The following is a 13,809-nucleotide window of genomic DNA, read 5'->3' on the forward strand; positions in this document are numbered from 1 at the left end:
CTGCTTCCTTGTTGCCCAGGTCACTCGGGAAACTAACTTTTTAAATCTCAGGGAATTTGTTTATCAAAAGAAATCATTGAAATTACCCAATGGGCAGAAATTACAACTGCGATAATGATGACTAGCTCCCCTATTTATCTGGAAAGTTTTTTTCCTAATATCATCACTTTAATTATGTAAATTTCCCCCTGAGACATTATGTCCTCTGTAGTTGACACAGATAAACAGAGAGGTGCGTTTTTTCCCTCAGTTCTTAAGAGGTTAATAATGTTAAATCATATACAAACACCAAAAGATTTTGGTTTAATCGAATATATAAAACAATATATGTGCGTCATTGAGTGTTGTAGTTTCCTAACTCCTTTACTCTGCAGTCTCTAAACAAAGGCCGTGTGAGACTACATTTTAATAGCGCCATATGTGATTTCAGTCAGTAGAGGGCACTGTTTACTGTTAACTTATTTGTAGTGGCTCAGCATACAGACAACTAATATTATACAATCATGAGTTAATTTACAACAGCAAGATGCACTCCAACAACACAAACCTTCACCAAGGCAACTCACTGTCAGGGCAGTACTTACTATTAAGGGAATAGTGCTGTATTTTGTATATTTTCATTGTGTTTTCTTTGATATTTTGAAACCTTTTTCATGTGAATATATACATGCATGACATTTATTTCATTCTTTAATAAAATTCATTTAAATGTTTAATAATAAATATTAAAAGTATGCATGAGAATTCTACATGTATTCAAACTGTTATGTATCTAAACACTTATAATCTGTTACTGTTGTGTACATAACAAAGTCATAATAAAATAAATGTTACCAAAACAAACAAAAGTTGCACAATTTTAAGCCTATTTTTAAAAGATAAAAGACATTTTATGAATGTTTCACCTTATTTAATCCTACAGAAGAGGTCAGAGGTTCAAAGTAACAATATAATTAGAATAATTCCCTAAATGTCTGTATGTTGTCAATACAAATGTCAGTGAGAAACATAGATTTAACTAGCTATAGCAGTTTTTATCACTTTGACGGTCTATTGACTTTGAAGGAGAGGTCAGAGGTCAAATGTGACATGATATCTGAAATCTGCATATGGCCAGGGACTTGCAGGGGGCGTGAGCACCTGCCCATTTCCTGATGGGTGCCCCAAGTGCCCTTTTCATGAGGCATTTTTTAAAACTTTATTTTATTCTTTTTTTTTTTTTATGTCTGTGTTTGTGTGTGGAGTCCTGCCTGTGCCCCTCAACAATAACATTTAGCTATTATTCACAATTTTGCTAAATAAAATGATCCGGCTTGCATTAGTCACATGAAAACCATGAACCAAAGCTCACCTTTGGCAGCAGAGCGCGCTGGTGGAACAAGCTTGCAAAGCGCACGCTCGTTTTTTGCTGCCTGGGCGATGCGGAGCTGTAGGGGAAGCACCGTAATTAATTGGGAGTCGCAGACTGATGCAACAAAAACCAATAAGTAGGGTGTACAGCGTACACTATAGTCTATAACAACAGGAATATTAGGTTATTGTGTGCACGATGAAAGCTGTCTTGTGGCAACTGACGAATTGAAACAAATGAGCGTGCTGTGTGTGCAAAAGTGCGACAAAACATTACCTGTCCTTTTATTAAATGCTCAATTAGTGGTGGTCATTAGCTGCTAACTAACTGGGTAAGGGTTACAGGGGTCTTAGTCTGGCAACCGTTTTAGGGAACATATTTAGTTTTAAAGTAAGTTACAGGGCGTTCCCCTGCCTTTCTGGTATGCATATCCACATAATTATGGATTATTATAATTACGATATAAAAAACACAAACTGTAATTTAAAGAAAATACATTAAGAAACAGATTATATTACATTTATATTTCAAATATGACAAAAATGCAGATTTTTCAGCAGCAAAATTATTGTATCTCTACAGTTTAAATGTTTAATAGGCTTTCTGCCTGTACAGATAGTCAAACAGATTGAATCATCATAAATGCATTATTTTATATTTATTATTTATTTTTTAAATTCTTATCACTTAGCACTAAGAATGAATAATAAGGGAAGGATTCTGGATCAGCACCATGATACAAACTTGTGGCCATAGTATGTACAGTATTCTGGAGAAGGTATGAAATGTAACTGTATATGCATGTGTGTATGTGCGTGTGTGTTTTATGTGCATAGATTTTTTTTGTTACATTCTTACCCTACTATGACAACCCCTTTCTTTTGCCCTACTAATACTCCGGTTTCAGTTTATTTCCCACATTTAAAAAAAAAATCTGTTGTCTTATGGTTCCAAGAGCTGTCACCAGTCTTTGCATTTAATTGTTATCTCATTACATTTCTTTAATTAGCTACCCTCTCTCCTATGGACTTTTTAATGTCTACAGTCTCAGATCAACACAGCCCTGTCCTCCAGCATTATCAGCATCAGGAGCAGCAGTAACCCCTCAACAGCAACATTGTACCCCATCAGGTAAAACATAGGCTACGTTTGCTTTGCATTGTCCCCACCCGATTACAGTGATATAGTTTGATGTGTTTTCATATTAGATGATGAATATGGTTCCATGTGCCCTTTTTAACTTTGAGCACCTGCCTCTTCGGACATCTCTGCACGGCCCTGCTCAGCAGAGCTCTGACTTTTGGTCAGTCTGGCTGTAGTGCTGAAGAGAAACCAAGGGTTGTTCTTATTTCCTTCAATAAGTGATGAATAGTAAGATGTCTACTACTGAGGATTTTTTTTTAAAGCAGCAAATTGGCTTAAACTGGTTCCAGGCTAAATGATGATCTTCTAAATTAGTGAGAGGATATTTCTTCTCCAGCCTACGAGTTATCTGCTTTAAAAGAAGTTGTTACTTGAGTCACCTTTGCCTTCCTATCAGGTTAAATGCATCTGGACATTGTCCTCTGGCATAAACAATGCATTTTCTTAAATTGTCACTCACTGGGTATTTTTTCTTTTTAAGACCGTTCTTTATAAACTTCTGAGATACTTCTGTGGGGAGTTCCACTTTCTGAGATTCTCAGACTAACCAATCTAGCACCAACAACTATGCCACATTAAAAGTCACTTAAATCACCTTTCTTCCCCATTCTGATGCTCGGTTTGAACTTCAGTGAGTCGTCTTGACCACGGTGCATGCTTAAATCCTAAATATACTGAACTGCTGCCATGTGATTGGCTAATTAGATATTTACATTAACAAGCAGTTGAACAAGTACACTTATTGAAATGGCTAGCGCCTGCCTGTTTGTGTGTGTGTGTCTTTGTCAGTGTTGGGACTAACGCGTTATTAAGTAACGCGTTACAGTAATTATGTTATTATTGTGATAACGAGCACGGTAAGTAGTTATTATGCCAAAACCAGGAACGCGGATTTAGAGAGGCTCGTTATTCGTTACTTCGTGTGGTGGCAATCGCGGAGCTTCCACAGATTCAGTAACATTAGCAAGTGGTGGAGGCAGCAGGTGGATGAGGGAAAAGGGAGGCAGGAGGAGGAGAGAAGTTATGACCTGCAGTCTATCTGGGTCAGATATAAACCAAGTTTAGTTGGAGTTATGCTGACTTTTTCGTACTGCGTGCTAGCTAGCATGACGGGGTTTCTATACAACTGGGTGAGTGCTATGTTACTGATGTTGAACTTTATTTTGTTCATAAGGTTAATTATTAGAGTTGCCAGCCATCCCCTAAAAAACAGAATCGTCTCATATTCAGAGAAAATATTACGTTTCTTATTGAGGTGAAAAGAAACAGTTTGTCTCGGACTTCAGCTACAATGAAAAAGACACAAAGCTGGAGTTATTCTGTGTCTTTGCTGCACAGCTGCCTCTTCTTCTCTCATTCTCCCCCCTCCCTCTCCTGTTTCTACTTCAATCATGAAACTGATCAATGATCAACTGATCGGCTTTTCTCTCTTGTTTGTTTATTGCCTACTTCGTGTGGACGTCGCGTTAAACAACAGCAGCATGTTTGATCAGCTGTTGTTAGAATTTATTTAATATTACTTTCTAGTATCAGCTGATGTTTGCTGGAGCCACAGCTGTAAAAGCTGCTGGTCATGATGTCGGTTTGGATATGTGATGAGATGGAAACATGAAGGTGAAACCAGGAGATGTCCTTACTGAATCATCAGAGCTGAACAGGTGATGGAGAAACAGGTTTACCTTTTAGGTGACATGAATGAGTTGAAGGGAAGTTATGAACTGTTTCTGAGAGACAAATAACACCAGGATCCTTTTTTTACTTAGCTGACAGCTGGTAACTGTGCAGGGGCGGGTCTAGCAAAGTTTTGCCAGGGGGGCATGTAGGGCATTAACAGGGAAAGGGGGGCAGAAAGAAATACTTTTCTTTCTTATTCTCATTTAAAATGTCTAGCTTTTAAAAAATAATTATCTGAGTCTTACCACAAACGATTGATAGATTGATACATATAAACCATCAAGACAGTGTACATCACTGTCACAACAGCGTTTGTTTTCATTCAAAGGCTTTATGATTTTTCCTATAATGGTGGGCTGGTCTCTAGTCAAAATGCCCGGGCCGATTTTTTGTCCCAGTCCAGCTCTGTATGCAGCTTATCTGCAGTCTGGTGTTGCCTACATCTTTCTATTCAGAAGGCAGAATTTCCGAGTTCCGAGTACAATCGAAAGCACCACGACTGCAGTTTTTGTGTTGGATGTAAAAAGTGCACATGACGCTGTGACGTAGGCTAGAATCATGGCGGCAGTCAACGACGGTCCAGGCGTGGGATTTCTCTCGTGGAAATGTGCACATTATCTTTTCCTTTCTATTGGTAGGTGGCACAGTGCACTTGTGGCAAGTAAGCAAGCTAGAAGACTGGCAGTCTGGCTGGGTATCCAGTTATGGAAGCAACACATTAACAAGAGAAGTCTGAGTAAAACCAAAGTTACTTTCCCTAGTAACTAGTTACTTTGAAAGTAATGAGTAACTTGAAGTAACTGAGTTACTTTTGATGGAAGTAGCTAGTAATGTAACTAAGTTACTAATTTAAAGTAACTTACCCAACACTGGTCTTTGTGTATGTGTATGTACACAACGTGAGTGCTGTATTTTTTGTTTTTATTTTTGAATGTTGTTATTCCTGAATAATTTGCCAGTGTGTTGTTGTTGTTGTTGTTGTTGTTGTTGTTGTGTGTTTTTTTTTTTTCCCCCCCTTATTTTTATTTTTTCTGTGTTGCATGCCGGTTGCCTAGGCCGGGGTGTAACAATGAAGACTTTTGGCTAAACTGTGTATTGCACCTTTTTCGCCCCATAGTCCCTTAATCTGTCCCTCTGCTAATCTGGTAAATCAATTGTCTTGTGCAGGTACCTCCAATATGACAAGGAGTGTAAGCGAGGATAAGGTCAGAATCTTTTTTATTTACTTATTCATTATTGACTTATTTATTTATTTGTTTTTTAACGTTTATCCCACACAGTCTTAATAATTTGTCAGTTCCTAAGTGTGCTTTATTTCTTGCAGCAGTCAGTGACTCAAGTAAAAAAAGGACAATGTACATGAAACATTGAAGGACTTCTCAGCAGGCTTCACCTTCAAGACAAAAAAACAAAGATGTCACCAGCAGACTTACTTAAAATATGTCCTCCTGTGAAACAGATACATGACACATCTGAGAAAGATCTAGCGCGTACATTTCTTCAGAAGTTATCAATGCTGGACTATCGAGTCAGATACATTCCTGTAAGACAAGACGATGCTGATGTGAGCTATTCACAAACTGTTACGATTTCTGACAGTGATGACTTAGATGCTCTATTTAGCACCGGTGTAGATTCCCAATCAAAGGAGTGTCATGTGCATCCATGCTGGGAGTTAACCGCCAAGAAAAGACTGAAAAGATGAAGAGAGAATGAACAGAGAAGAAGAAACGGCTGATTTGTGCCTGTGTTTGATTTGGGAGGCCACACAGGAAGCTGTGAGAAGAGGGGACGAGGACCGGTGAGAGGTGAAGGCTGGACGTGTTCAAGTGAAAGTATAGGAAAATTGGGTTGAAAATTGAGGCTGAACTTGTGGGGTTTAGAAATGTCCAGAGCATCGCAACAGAAAGGTGAATTAAAAAAAAAAAAGAGAGAGAGAGCGGGATGAAGAAATAAATAAACTAATAATACATAAATGAATAGAAAAATCTTTTGTATATGGCGAGGTGCTGTGGGCACCTAAGTCTTTGATAGTGTAGAATTTTCAAGTCAATACCATGGTTGCATCTACTGAAAATCTCTGTGAAGCTTAAATCTCAATGACCTTGACTTCAAGGTCAGAGGTCAACTTTTCTGAAAATCAGAGGAGTTTCACATTCATAACACAGGTATGTCTACTAGGAGGCTGAAGGGTAGCTCTATATATTTATAAACAATCAAAAACAACAATTATTACACAATTTATTTCCAATTTGTATGGAATTTATTTCTGTAAAGGTGGTGTTTTAGGTCTGATTGAAGGACTGATGTGATGGTAAGGTGTCCACTGCTGCGCTTTGAAGATTGGTAGGCTTTTTTTTTTAAATTTTCACAAGAATTGCTACTTCCCCTAGAGTTTTGGCCACTCCAACAATCAGAAGATTTCCCTATGAGCAAGCATTTAGCGACAGTGGGAAGGAAAAACTCCCTTTAAAAAGGAAGAAACCTTCAACAGAGCCAGGCTCAGGAAGGGACAGCCCTCTGCCACGACTGGTTGGGGTGGGGGGAGTGAAAATTTAAAAAAAAGAAGCCAAAGTGATCATTATTGAAGCAGCTTAATTAATTTTTGCATTGTAATTTGCTGTTAATGTCATTTTCCAACCCCAGTTTGTGTTTTTATCACTTTTGTCCAGGGTGGAAGATGCCATGCTGGAGACTGATTCAGTATGGTCTTTCAATGTTGATACATGGGAACCTTTTAGAGAGGCCAGGGCTGAAAAAGGGATGCCGGAGAACCTGAGAGGGTGTTATCCGCTGGTGTGCATCCAAGGCCAACATCTCTTTAATTAGGCTGACAAATAAGCGTTGGCCAGCTTCTGGTCCTCGTCTAAACATCATTAGCTGTTCGAGGTCATCCAGACGTGTAAGTATTATGTATCTTGTCTCCAGGGATTCATGTCCTGTCCCTGGAACAGAGCCTTTATATTGTTCTTCCGTCTTAAATGTCCAGCGCTGTTGCTTGTATTTGTCTCCAATGAAATAGTTTTCAGTGTACACGCCAGAGTCTAGCACATGATCTGGTGGCTGACCCTGAGTCTCTATGATGAATTTCAGATAATCATAGTCATTCTCCGAAGGGTAGAGTGGCACCCCTGTAGCAAGCTCCACAGCCACCAGCCCCAGAGACCACATGTCACTTGCTTCATTGTAAGGAAGGCCAAGCATAACCTCAGGTGCACAGTAACCAACCGTCCCCACAAAGTCACCAGGTATCACTGCAGACGCAGGACATGCGAGGCCAAAGTCTATAAGTTTGACTTTGATGGGAGACTCATGGCGGTTTACAACCATGATGTTTCCAGGTTTGAGGTCAGCGTGCACCATTCCCACAGAACTCAGGTGGGACAGAGCATTTGTGATTTGACCTAAAATTGGCCTGACTTCGCTTATGGGGAGACCCTGTTTATTCCGGTCCCCTATGTAGTCCCACAGGCATTGATCAAGGAGTTCAAATTTCAGGCAAACCCGCTGTCCGTCGTGGAAAAAGCCGTTCCATTGAACAATGTTGGCGGCATCTGGATCCAACCTTCGCAGCTGCTCCAAGATGAAAATTTCCACATGTGCCTGTTGCAGAATATCAGGGTCGCTCTTGTTGACTTTAATGGCAACAGCTTGGTTGGTTGTTGTGTCGCGACATTTGGCTACAATACCAAAGCCCCCTTCTCCGAGGAAAGCCTCTACCTTGTAGTGCTTTCCCAAAATGCTCCCTTTAACTAATTCAAGCTCATCTGAGCTGAATGATGGACTGGCTGATGTGTGGACGAATACTTGCTGAGAAAATTCAACCGAGTTTTGAAAACTGCAGTTGATTTTCTGTGATCTCTTGCTTTCCAAGTTTGAAGGGTGCTGAAAGACCACAGGGTTTTGTGATCTTTCAGCACTCATGTCAATGCACAGGGAACTCTTAGGGCTGAAAAAGGGATGCCGGAGAACCTCCGAGGGTGTTATCCGTTGGTGTGCATCCAAGGCCAACATCTGTTTAATTAAGCTGACAAATAAGCGTTGGCCAGCTTCTGGTCCTCGTCTAAACATTATTATTTGTTCAAGGTCATCCAGACGCGTCAGTTTTATGCATCTTGTTTCCAGGGACTCATATCCTGTCTCATACTGAAATTGTTGGTCAGTCTTAAATGTCCAGCGCTGTTGCTTGTCTTTGTCTTCAATGAAATAGTCTTCAGTGTAGACGCCAGAGTCTAGAACATGATCTGGTGGCTGACCCTGAGTCTCTATGATGAATTTCAAAACATCATAGTCTTCATTTCCAGGGTAGAGTGGCAGCCCTGTAGCAAGCTCCACAGCTACCAGCCCCAGAGACCACATGTCAATTGCTTCATTGTAAGGAAGGCCAAGCATAACCTCAGGTGCACAATAACCAACCGTCCCCACACGGTCACCAGGCATCACTGCAGACGCAGGACATGCGAGGCCAAAGTCTATAAGTTTGACTTTGATGGGAGACTCGTGGCGGTTTACAACCATGATGTTTCCAGGTTTGAGGTCAGCGTGCACCATTCCCACAGAACCCAGGTGGGACAGAGCATTTGTCAGTTGACCTAAAATTGGCCTGACTTCGCTTATGGGGAGACAGTGGTTTTTCCGGTCCCATATGTAGTCCCTCAGGCATTGATCAAGGAGTTCAAATTTCAGGCAAACCCGCTCTCCGTCGTGAAAAAAGCCGTTCCATTGAACAATGTTGGCGGCATCTGAATCCAACCTTCGCAGCTGCTCCAGGATGAAAATTTCCAATTTCGCCTGTTGCAGAATATCAGGGCGGCTCTTGTTCACTTTAATAGCCACAGCTCGGTTAGTCATGGTATCACGACATTTGGCTACAATACCAAAGCCCCCTTCTCCGAGGAAAGCCTCTACCTTGTAGTGCTTTCCCAAAATGCTCCCTTTAACTAATCCAAGCTCATTTGAGCTGAAGGATGGGTGAGCTGACATGGTGAAATGTGTCGGCTTGGTCGGTGAATTGCTAAGTAAAATTCTCTCAAAACTCTCCAAAAAGGGTTTGCTTGCTGTCAGGTCAAGGTCCGTTGAGCATTAAAGTTTAACAGAGCAAAGCTCCTACTTAAGGGTTTTTTCTCTCAGCAAGATGATGACATAACAAAGGATCTATGTCATCATCTTGTGATGTCACAAGATGTCACCTTTTTTCACAAGATGCATTCCATTTGGATCAAAGGCATTCTATTTTTTCAGTTGAAACACTAAAAAAAACAATGTTTCAACAGGCCAGGCTGCATTTTCTGCTGCGACATCTCAACAGGAGATAATAAGATAAAGACAAGGAAGACTGGTGATCTATCCATATCAGCAACATCGGCAGCTTTCTAGTGCAGGAAGTAATAAATTCAGCCCTCGTGTTTGCACTACAGGTTGCTTTCATGAGTATTTCTGTTTTTGTGGTGGGGGAATTTTTCCTCGTTCCAACGATGTAAACAAAAACATTAATTGTGCTTTCCGCAATGACTAGTAATCATTTTGTCCTACTGTTCATTTACAGAACAGGAAAGGTTTTGTTTGGTTATGATTGTTTTGCAAGAAATACTTCAATCACAGTGGGGTAGTCTTGATTAAAATGTTATATGAGAACTGTGGCACCATGTGTGACCAGATATTGGCATGTAGTCGTCGCCAGACTGTCATCAAAAGTGTGAAGTTTGGGACAGACTGGACAAAATACATTTTTAGAGATGAAAATCTTATGTCCAGTGATAAATGATCAAAATTCCACCACAAACATGGCTTTGACGAAGATGTCCCTTTCTGAAGTAACCCCAAAAAGTTCCTGAAGTAACCAAATGGAATTTAACCAGTGACCTCTCACTTTGCAGGCGAATGTGTAAACCAGCGATGCCTGGAAAACACTAAAACTGTGCCAAAATGTCATTTTACATTCAAAATGGCGGACTTCCAGACTTCCTCTTTGGATTGGGTTCACTGAATCTGTGTGTAATAAATGTCATACACGTATTTCAAGCTGTAAATAAGTTGTTAGAAGTTCTTTAAAATTTCTTAAGTGGTGCTGTAGATCCATTTCCGCAGTGCCAGTCACTTTTTTAAAAAAAGTACATTTTGACCTGATGTGAAGAATGCAAAAAATGTCATTAGTTTGGAAGCATGTTTGGTATATGATATACTTGCCTGACTAATAATAATTTATTATTACTATTACTACTGTTGTTGTTGTTGTACAATGGAGCCTTTCCCCTGTGAATGACCAGCTCCCAGCTAAAATGTGTATTTTGTGCCATTTATAAGGTCAGTGCTTTATCATACCTTAAACTGTGCAGGGTAAAAGCCTCAGTTGCTGGGAAAAGCACAGGTGTATTACAGTTTTTCTGAATTGCTAAAACACTAAACCCCATTGTAAAAACTAAACTGTCAACTATGAAAACTCTTTCATCAAATCAGTCCCACTGTTGCCAAAATCTTAAACACTATTCAAAGCTCAGTCTCCCATTTAGCAAAACTCTAAACACAAAACACACTTAGCAGTGTGGTGCACCTGTTGTCGTGTGAAGGCTGTGTGCAGTAGTGATGTCTCCTGTGTGTCGAAGCTTTGAAGCGTGTGTCGGGTAATCTCGTGGTAGTTTTGTAAAGCGCGTATCGAGGCTTGCTTTGATTACGTATGCAGTGATGTTCGAGGCCTCGCGGGCAGTCCGTACCACGTGACTGATTCAGGAACTGGCTCGCCGGTTTGCACCAGATTCTAAATAAATTGGGCAGCAAAACACAGCTGATTCCCCGTCACATTGTGTTGTGGAATTGGATTACGTCCCAGCTACATACTTACTTGAACATTTCTCCTTCGATGGAACCAGCAAGGAAGAGAATATTTGTCTGACAACATTTAATCTCATCTCTCCTAATAAAGTATGCACACAGTAATAAATATCACAAATGATAAGTACCATAATATAAATCAACAACACCACAGATCTTATAATCTGATTTTAGTTTATTAAAAAGTGAAGCACCACACACTAGTTTGTGTCATTGTCCAGATGTACATAAGCATGATTACACAGTTACACAATCATACCAAACTCTGTCCTGATAGTTTCCACTTTCTCTTTTGTATCAGACATACTGAGACAATATTCGGGATAAATAACCATGAAAACAATTTATTTATTTATTAAGTTTAGAGGTTTACACATCACATCATTATAATCATTGAGCCTGTCTGACTTTAATCGTCCACTTGATGGCGCAGTAGAGCCAATGAATCGTCACAATGCTTCGAACCATGAGTCGACCAGTTGGATGGAAAGCTTCAGTTCATCACAAGGCTTCATCTCACCATCACTAATGAAAGCTCTTATAATTTGGCTGCTATTAGAGACCATTGATTTAGGCTCTCTTTGGTTACTACGTGGATCTTTTTTCAGACAAATTAATGAAAAAAATATAATAAATGGAAAAACAGAGTACAAATGTGGACAGTTAACTGGATATTACAGCGCGATTTCAGTGCATAAATACATACATACAGGTCTGAGACGTAAGTGGTGCAATATTGATAGAGCTCACATGACTCCGTCCTGTTCGTATCCCAGAAATCCACCAGGATTTTAGTGCCTCATATACTGCACAGGTCATTGGCACACCTGAGATTCAGGACGACATGCTAAGCAGTGCTGTGTCACCATCAATAATACACCATATTAATGCAAGGTACAATTACAGCTGGGCTCCGCCACATTTTATTTTAACAGAGGAAATAAAATATGCAGAGCTAGCTGAGTTGGTTGAAATTCAGTTGCTACTTTAAGAGAATTTCATACAAGAATAATTGCAGATAAAATAGGTTATTAAAGCTGTCATCATTGCTTCAGTGCCATATTCTCTCTGCTGTAACTCCGATTTGAAGAGGGCTTGTTTAGGCAACAACTCAGAGCACTAACTATACGATCACTGCCGGTCACTTAGGTGATTTGTTATAAATGTGAAAACAGCTATGCAGGTTTAATGCAAGGAAGTCTTTACTCAGTGTTTGGCATGGGTCCTAAATGAAGGAGGGGTAGTCTGTCAGTCACTGCATTCCTCACCTGCATGGGAAACTTCCCAAACTGGAAGTTATCAGAAACATTGGAGACAATACTGAATCCACCAGAGACAGCTGGGACAGGTCCTAGTCATTACCATACAGAAAAGAACGGATTTATTTCAGTTCAGTTCAAATTAATAAGGTGAAGAAAAAACAGAGACTGCATCTTATGTGTTTTCTATTCTATTCTAGTAGTTTTAGAATCCAATAACTACACAAACAATCATGGCAGTGAGGTGTGGAGGGCCAGGAGTGACAAAATGAATGAATTAAATATGCCATTAATTATTGAATTAAATGTTTCATTATTTAATTAAATGCCCATTCACTTCACTAGTGTTTGTAGTTGTTGTTGAGAAATGCCCACTGAAAGAATGGCCACCAGGGCAAGTGCCTGTAATCGGATTACAGTAACACGTTACTTGTAACGCATTACTGCCCATCTCTGTTGAGAACAAATAATGTAAATGAATAATAGTGTTCAAATTGTTCGTTAAAACTCTGCATATCTCAGAAAAACTAAAAAAAAAATCAGCTTTCTTCACTCACTTCTTTACAATGCAGCCATTACAGTCTTCTTTGATTGGTCGCTGCAGGATTGCCATTCTTCTCATGTTTAGTTTTTTTTCCTATCAGTGTTTTAATTCTATGAAATAAATTTTTCAAAGTCACTTTTTGCTTTCACTAGCTTGTTTTTAGTGTCCCACTTTTGGATCTTCTGAACTCACTCTGATTAAAGTTGTCATTGTACTAATGTTATTCATGTGCAGCTGACTTCACAGCTGTGTGTGGGGTTTTTTTTTGCTTTTTTGCAACTTTTTGTGATATCTAAATGTTTAACCTGTTCAATAACATTATTACTATTCAGTGATTATTATATATGATTATCACTTGGCTACGTGAACATACATAAATCTGTTCAATCTCAGCGACACAAGCATGTCTTCATGCGCACACACAGTTTCTACTCCCATTCATTCAGGTTTATATTTACACCTTTTACAGGAAGAATGGACAGCCATCACTTTAAGGAAAAACAAAGAGAGAGAGAGAGAGAGAGATTTTAAGTTCAGGGCAGGTCAGTTTTTATAGAAATGCATAGATGTGTGTTGTACTTCCATCTGGCTTATTACTTTCTAATGCAGGGGAAAGACATTGGCAAAGAAACACCTACTACATAAATAGTTTGATTTGAAGTTGCTCTTTTGAGTCCTCTCTATTGACTCTGACATCCTGCTGTTAACAGTTTCATGGTATTGCTTTGTTTGCTTTAAACAAACCTCACAGGGTGGTAGAATATGTCTGCGGTGCAGAGGTCCTTGGATCGCCTCTCTGTTGTCTTTGTTGACAGCAATGAAGGTGGTGAAAGAACTGCTCACTCCTGATTGGACACTGAGCTGCACCACCTTCTCCTTCACTCCTCCATCTTGCTGTCCTCTGAGCTCTCTCTCCTTCATCTCCAGGGAACGAATCAGAGTGCGAGCACCCAACCTGTGGACTGTCAATCTGCAGACAAGGAAGAAAACATTTACAGTTCTAATGTTTC

At 39.8% G+C, this 13,809-nt stretch overlaps 1 pseudogene; it reads left to right on the top strand.

Annotated features, from left to right (window-relative positions):
• The first annotated feature begins 198 nt into the window (after positions 1 to 198).
• The window catches only part of LOC146633307 (interferon-induced very large GTPase 1-like), a 100,704-nt pseudogene continuing 87,093 nt past the window's right edge, over positions 199 to 13,809 (top strand).

This window comes from Diplotaxodon limnothrissa, linkage group LG4, assembly GCF_057381915.1.
Source record: "Diplotaxodon limnothrissa isolate DT_005_m linkage group LG4, D_limnothrissa_male_GT1.1, whole genome shotgun sequence".
Lineage (NCBI taxonomy): Eukaryota > Metazoa > Chordata > Actinopteri > Cichliformes > Cichlidae > Diplotaxodon > Diplotaxodon limnothrissa.